The 6,610-nt window shown below is 37.2% G+C and overlaps 1 pseudogene; it reads left to right on the top strand.

Annotated features, from left to right (window-relative positions):
* The first annotated feature begins 5,995 nt into the window (after positions 1-5,995).
* Gm22074 lies at positions 5,996-6,108 on the top strand (annotated as a pseudogene).
* Positions 6,109-6,610: the final 502 nt, after the last annotated feature.

A 6,610-nucleotide genomic window follows, 5' to 3' on the forward strand; every position in this document is an offset into this window, starting at 1 on the left:
TTAGACTGTTTAGGTCATAAATCTGATCCTAACTTAACTTTGTTACCTGGTATTTTGTCTAGAAATTTGTCCATTTCATCCAGGTTTTCCACTTTTGTTGAGTATAGCCTTTTTTAGTAGGATCTGATGCTGTTTTGGATTTCCTCAGGCTCTGTTATGTCTTTCTTTTCATCTATGATTTTGTTAATTAGGATACTGTCTCTGTGCCCTCTAGAGAGTCTGGATAAGGGTTTATCTATCTCGTTGATTTTCTCAAAAAAACCCAAAAAACAAAAAAAACAACAACAACAACAAAAAACCCAGTTCCTGGTTTGGTTGATTCATTGAATAGTTCTTTTTTTTCCACGTAGTTGATTTTAGCCCTGAGTTTGATTATTTCCTTCCATCTACTCCTCTTGGGTGAATTTCCTTCCTTTGGTTCTAGAGCTTTTAGGTGTCCTGTCAAGCTGCTAGTGTATGGTCTCTTTAGTTTCTTTTTGGAGACACTCAGAGCTATGAGTTTTTCTCTTAAGAATGCTTTCATTGTGTCCCATAAGTCTGGGTATGTTGTGGCTTCATTTTCATTAAACTCTAAAAAGTGTTTAATTTCTTTCTTTATTTCTTCCTTAACCAAGGTATCATTGAGTAGAGTGTTCTTCAGCTTCCACATGAATGTTGGCTTTCTATTATTTATGTTGTTATTGAAGATCAGCCTTAGTCCGTGGTAATGATAGGATGCATGGGATAATTTCAATATTCTTTGTATCTTTTGAGGCCTGGTTTGTAACCAATTATATTGTCAATTTTGGAGGAGGGATCAAGAGTTGCTGAGGAAGAAGGTATATCCTTTTGTTTTAGGATAAAATCTTCTGTAGATATCTGTTAAATCCATTTCTTTCAAAACATCTGTTAGTTTCAATGTTTCTCTGTTTAGTTTCTGTTTCCAGAATCTGTCCATTAAAGAGAGTGGGTTGTTGAAGTCTCCCACTATTTCTGTGTGAGGTGCAATGTGTGGTTTGAGCTTTATTAGAGTTTCCTTAATGAATGTGCATGCCCTTGTGTTTGGAGCATAGATATTCAGAATTGAGAGTTCATCTTAGAAAATTTTACCTTTGATGAATATGAAGTGCCCCTCTTTGTCTTTTTTTTGAGAAAAAAAAAACTAATTTACCCAATATCTTTCCATGAATCCAGCCCTTCAAAGAGTGATAAAGGGAAAATCCAACACAAGGACAGAAATTATGCCCTAGAAAAAGCAAGAAATTAATCTTTCAACAAACCTAAAAGACATCCACAAGAACAGAATCCCAACTCTAACAACAAAAATAACAGGAAGCAACAATTGCTTTTCCTTAATATCTCTTAATATCACTGGACTCAATTCCCAAATAAAAAGACATAGACTAACAGACTAGCTACATAAACAGGAGCCGACTTTTTGCTGCTTACAGGAAACCCCCCTCAGGGAAAAAGACAGACACTACCTCAGGCTAAAAGGCTGGAAAACAATTTTCCAAGCAAATGGTCTGAAGAAACAAGCTGGAGTAGCAATTCTAATACCAAAAGATAATAATTTTAAAGTTAAAAAACTCTTGCTATTAAATTAGAAGCATTCTAAAGTTTTTGTATATTTGTCTTGTTTTGTTTAATTAAGAATAAGATTATTGGGGCTGGAGAGATGGCTCAGAGGTTAAGAGCACTAACTGTTCTTCCAAAGGTCCAGAGTTCAAATCCCAGCAACCACATGGTGGCTCACAACCATCTGTAATGTGATCCGATGACCTCCTCTGGTGTGTCTGAAGACAAGTACAGTGTACTCACATATAATAAATAAATAAATCTTAAATAACAAAAGAATAAGATTACTTTATGGGTTTAAAATTCTATGTGTTCAATATGAGCTCAACTCTTCCAAAAAACAAAGAACTTAATTCTTTAGTTCATTGTTGTGTGAATCTTCATAATTAACTTGTTTCATCTTAAAATTTGTAATGGATGTACTTATTTATCTTTGGCAATACAAAGGATAAACAGGCATGACTACTATTAGACAAAACTGTACACTAAGCTATATCTCCAGCCAAACATGAAGTTTATTTTTTACTGAAACATATATATGATACATATCATGTGCTATTTCAGTTAATATGTACATTTTATAATTTAAAATATGAATAAACATATTTAGCTAAACTTTTATCAATTCTGTATAGTAAGACATTCAAATTACATTATCCTTACTTTGTACACATCTTAGTCACCTAAAGTCACCTCACAGGGCAATATGTTAAAGCTTCCAAATTAGCATTTAATAGGAAAGTATTGTCTGTACACCGATTCTGCATGCACATCATTGATGTCAGTGGATGCCATAATTATAATAATCATTCTTACAACCAAGACAGACAGCTTCATCATCTCAAAATAGTTCCTTTGCCCTTTGTTCTGATGCTTTGTCCTATATGATTCATATATGCTTCCTGTGGTGGTAAGTTTGTTTTGCCTTCATAGTAATTCATGCAAAAGACACAATTATTTTATTACTTTGTGCCTGTTTTACTCATCACCATTTATGTTTGAGATACATTCATGTTTCCCTCATTATACCCCAATCCTTTTTTTACTGCTGAGTTATGTTCCACTGTCTCAATGCACCCTGTATTGTTTACATCATGTGGGTAAGATTTATATAATAAATCTTGCTGGGTATTCGGGAATTTGTAGGCAATATCTATAGCAAGTTTGTGTATTTCTCTTGGGTATATATTTAAACATGAAAATGCTCGGTCTTATAGCAGAAATACATTTAACTTTACAAGGAACTGCATGCAAAAAGAAAAAGAAACTGCAATGAATCTGCATTCTGCAACTTCATGTGCAACCTAGAAGGACTCAAATTAATTAGTTGCATATCAAGCATGAATACTATCAGTGATAAATTTTAATCATTACAGTATATTAAATAGAATTCCATTACAATTTTAATCTATACACATTTGGGGAAAGTGGAGGGCTTATTGGTTATGTAGTATGGTTTTCTTTTCATTGTTTTCTTAAGATTTTGTCATTGTATTCCATTGGATGGCCTTTTGATTTGTAAGGTATTAATATGTTCTCACTTATGTTTCCAATATATTTACCAATTACTTGTGACTGATATTATGATTTTATTATTCACTTTCACTACATTTTAATTTTGATACCTAATTTATTATGTCTTCTGTTATGCTTCATATATTTTGTCCTAACCAAAGTTATTTTCTGTCTCAAGAGAATCTATTTTTCTAAGACATTTACTACAAATTTTGTATAGAGTTAAGCTATGTGGGGTGAGAGCCATGATTTAGCCACTCTTGTTCCCATGTCTTCAAATTCCTCTAGTGACATTCAGTTGTTCTGCTAGTCATCTCTGAAGGTGCTAGCCAATAGATGTACAGTATAAAGCATATGGCAATCTATGTTTCACATTTGTAGTCAAGCTATACAAGTAGACTTAAGTTCAATTCTAAAAGTGTAGTCATATTTATGTAATGTATCATTTCAACATGTAAAAAGTTTAAGTTTTCTTGCTGCAGGTGGGCTCTATAAATTCCCTCTCCCTACTGTCAGGCTTTCCATTTAAGGTCCCTCCCTTTGAGTCTTGGGAGTCTCTCACGTCCTAGGTCTTTGGTACATTCTGGGACTGCCCCCCCCACCCCCCCAATCTCCTATTTTCTCAGAATGCCTATTTACATTCTTTCTGTTGGCCCTCAAGTCTTCAGTCCTTTTCCCTCACCCAATAACAGATCAGGTTCCCTGCCCCCCCCCACACTTCCCCCTACCTCATTCTCTTTCCCTCCCAGGTACCCTCCCTCCCTCGCTACTTGTGATTGCTTTCTTCTTTCTCCCAAGTGGAACTAAGGTGTCCTCACTTGGGCATTTCAGCTTGTAGACCTTTTGAATTATGTGGACTGTTTCTTGGGTATTCTGTAAAGATTTGGTTTTGTAGTTGTTTGTTTGGTTGTTTGTTTGGTTTTTGTTTTGAATTAGCTAATAATCGCTTATTAGTGAGTACATAGCACAAGTGATGGATGGGGTTACCATCCCACAGTGACATCTCTGACCCATAATTGTTTCTGTCTGAAAGAATTACAGAAATGGAAATGGAGAAGAGCCTGAGGAAAAGAAGGTCCAGTGACAGGCCCAAAGTGGGATCCCGCTCAGAGGAGGTTCCAAGGCCTGACACTATTACTGAGGCTATAGAGCTCCCACAGAAAGGGACCTGTCATGACTGTGCTCCTAAAGACCCAAGAAGCAGCTGAAATAGTCAGATGCAGATATTTGCACCCAACCAATGGACAGAAGCGGCTGATGCCTGTTGTTGAATTAGGGAAGGCTGAAAGAAGCTGAAAAGGATGATTCTGTAGCAGGACCAGCAGTCTCAATTAATCTGGACCCCTGAGATCTCTCAAACACTGGACCACCAAACAGACAGCATACACCAGCTGATATGAGGCCCCCAACACACATACAGTAGAGGACTCCCAGGACTGTTTTCTTTCAGAGATGATGCACCTAACCCTTAAGAGACTAGAGGCCCCAGGGAGTTTAGAGGTCAGGTGTGCTAGGGAGTAGGGGCATCCACATAGAGACAGGTTGGGGTGGGGAAGAGGTTGGGATGTGGAGCAGTCAGAAGTGGGATGATGGAACAGAGAATAGAATATGGACTGTAAAAAATAAATTAAAAATAAAATTAATTTTAAAAAAAGTTCAAGTTCTTTTTAAAAGATTAATGAAAGATGAAGAAAATTAGATAAACAAGTTCCAATAGCACAGGCTGGACCTTCAATAGCACAGGCTGGACCTCCTATAGCACAGGCTGGTCCTCTAATAGCCGTTTCCTGGCTTGAGCTACAAAGTCATTCCAGTAGCCTGTGCAGTGCTATTGGAGGTCCAACATGAGCGTACTTTGCTTAGTATTCTTCCCTCTTGAGAATAGAAGCAGGGTTTTAGAAGAAACCAAAGGAAAACGGTACAAAGTCAGGTAGTAAAAAATTTACATTCCAACTAAAAAAGGGAGTGAGGAGTCTACATGGAATAATTAGTCAAAAATCTCGAGAAATGTCTACTCTTCTTCTTACTACGCCTAGAAAGGCCTGTATGCATACTCTATCTCAGGAATGTGTTAAATTGTCTCTTGTATGAAATGTGTCACATGGTGTGTTATTTTCTTGTTTGCTAGTTAAAACTGAGTGGTATGTCTCAGACCAGTTGCTGTCATATTGAGCAAATGTGAAGAAAAATGCAGGGCCCAGGGCTGTTTTTTCCAGCAGGAAAAGTTATTAGTTTACATTCTCTTGACTTACATGATCTTTAGTAATGTTTCTACCATAATTCACATTTGTTTTTATTTTAAAAATGTGTCCCTTTTCTCTTACTGATCTCAAGACTTTCTATCACTGATTAAAGCAATCTGATTACACTACAGGGTGATTGTGAGTTTCTTGAGGTTGATTGGGCTTACCTCTAAGTTTGGTTCTCATCATTTTGATAAAATTAAGCACACTATATCCTAAGTTAGTTTTGGCTTTGTATTTTCTTCCTTGTATCTGAGACTCTAATTACTTGGAGGCTTTATGTGTATACTATACCCTAATAAATCAATTATACATAAATATACATCATGAATACTTTTTAGAAATTAAATAACCTAATGAAATAACATAGTGCACTATATATTAGAATAGCTTCATTTTGAATGTCAACTGTAAAAAAGGTGTGGTGGAGCCACAATAGTGTGTCAGATGCCAGGTACTGCAGGAACTTAAAGGAACTAATAGCTACTCACTCGGTCTAGGTACTGACAAGCAAACTCTGGTCACCTGCAAAGGTGGTAGATCTTCACAACCACATCATCATTTTTCCAGTTCCTGAACGGTTCTATTTTACAGAATTATCTAATTGATTCTTTGAGAATTTTATAAGATGTATTTTGGTTATATTTCTACCCCACCTTTCCCAGATCTATCTTCACATCTATTCTCCTTTGAACTTAGTGTGTCACACCTGAGTCAGTAGATAGCAGAAAGGAGAGAGGCTACCCATTGTGTTCTGACCTATGAATATATGCATGATTAGTAGCCTAACATTCTCTAAAAAAAGTGAACCTGAGATGACCACCAGTCAGGCACAAGGGGACTCAGGCAGGGTCTATCCTGAGACAATCAGCAGTTCAGTGTTGTGCAGACACATTTGGCTCCTAGAACCAGGAACAAGCTGGAGACTACAAAAACCTGCCTGGGACTGAGGGTCCCAGGTGGGAATGAGTCCAAGACAGACTACCTTCACATGGAGCCACTGGCATGGGCTGGACAAGGAATGAGTCTGAGGTTACCACCAAACCAGCACCACCACAACTGGACAGGGTGATAGCCCTAGATAATTGGAGGTTAGATGATGCTATGCAGTCCTGGGAGGGCAAACCAAACCCAAGATGATTCATGTCTAGTGCCACTATGAATCAATGGAACAAAGCAGAATGTAACACTACTGAGACCACACTGCAGATGAATCCTGACATTCAGAGACCCTGACTACCACAAAGAAGAGCAAGTAAGTGGTCAAAAGAAAGAGAAACAGAGGATGTAGGCCC

The sequence above is a fragment of the Mus musculus genome, chromosome 3 (genome assembly GCF_000001635.26).
Source record: "Mus musculus strain C57BL/6J chromosome 3, GRCm38.p6 C57BL/6J".
Classification (NCBI taxonomy): Eukaryota; Metazoa; Chordata; class Mammalia; order Rodentia; family Muridae; genus Mus; species Mus musculus.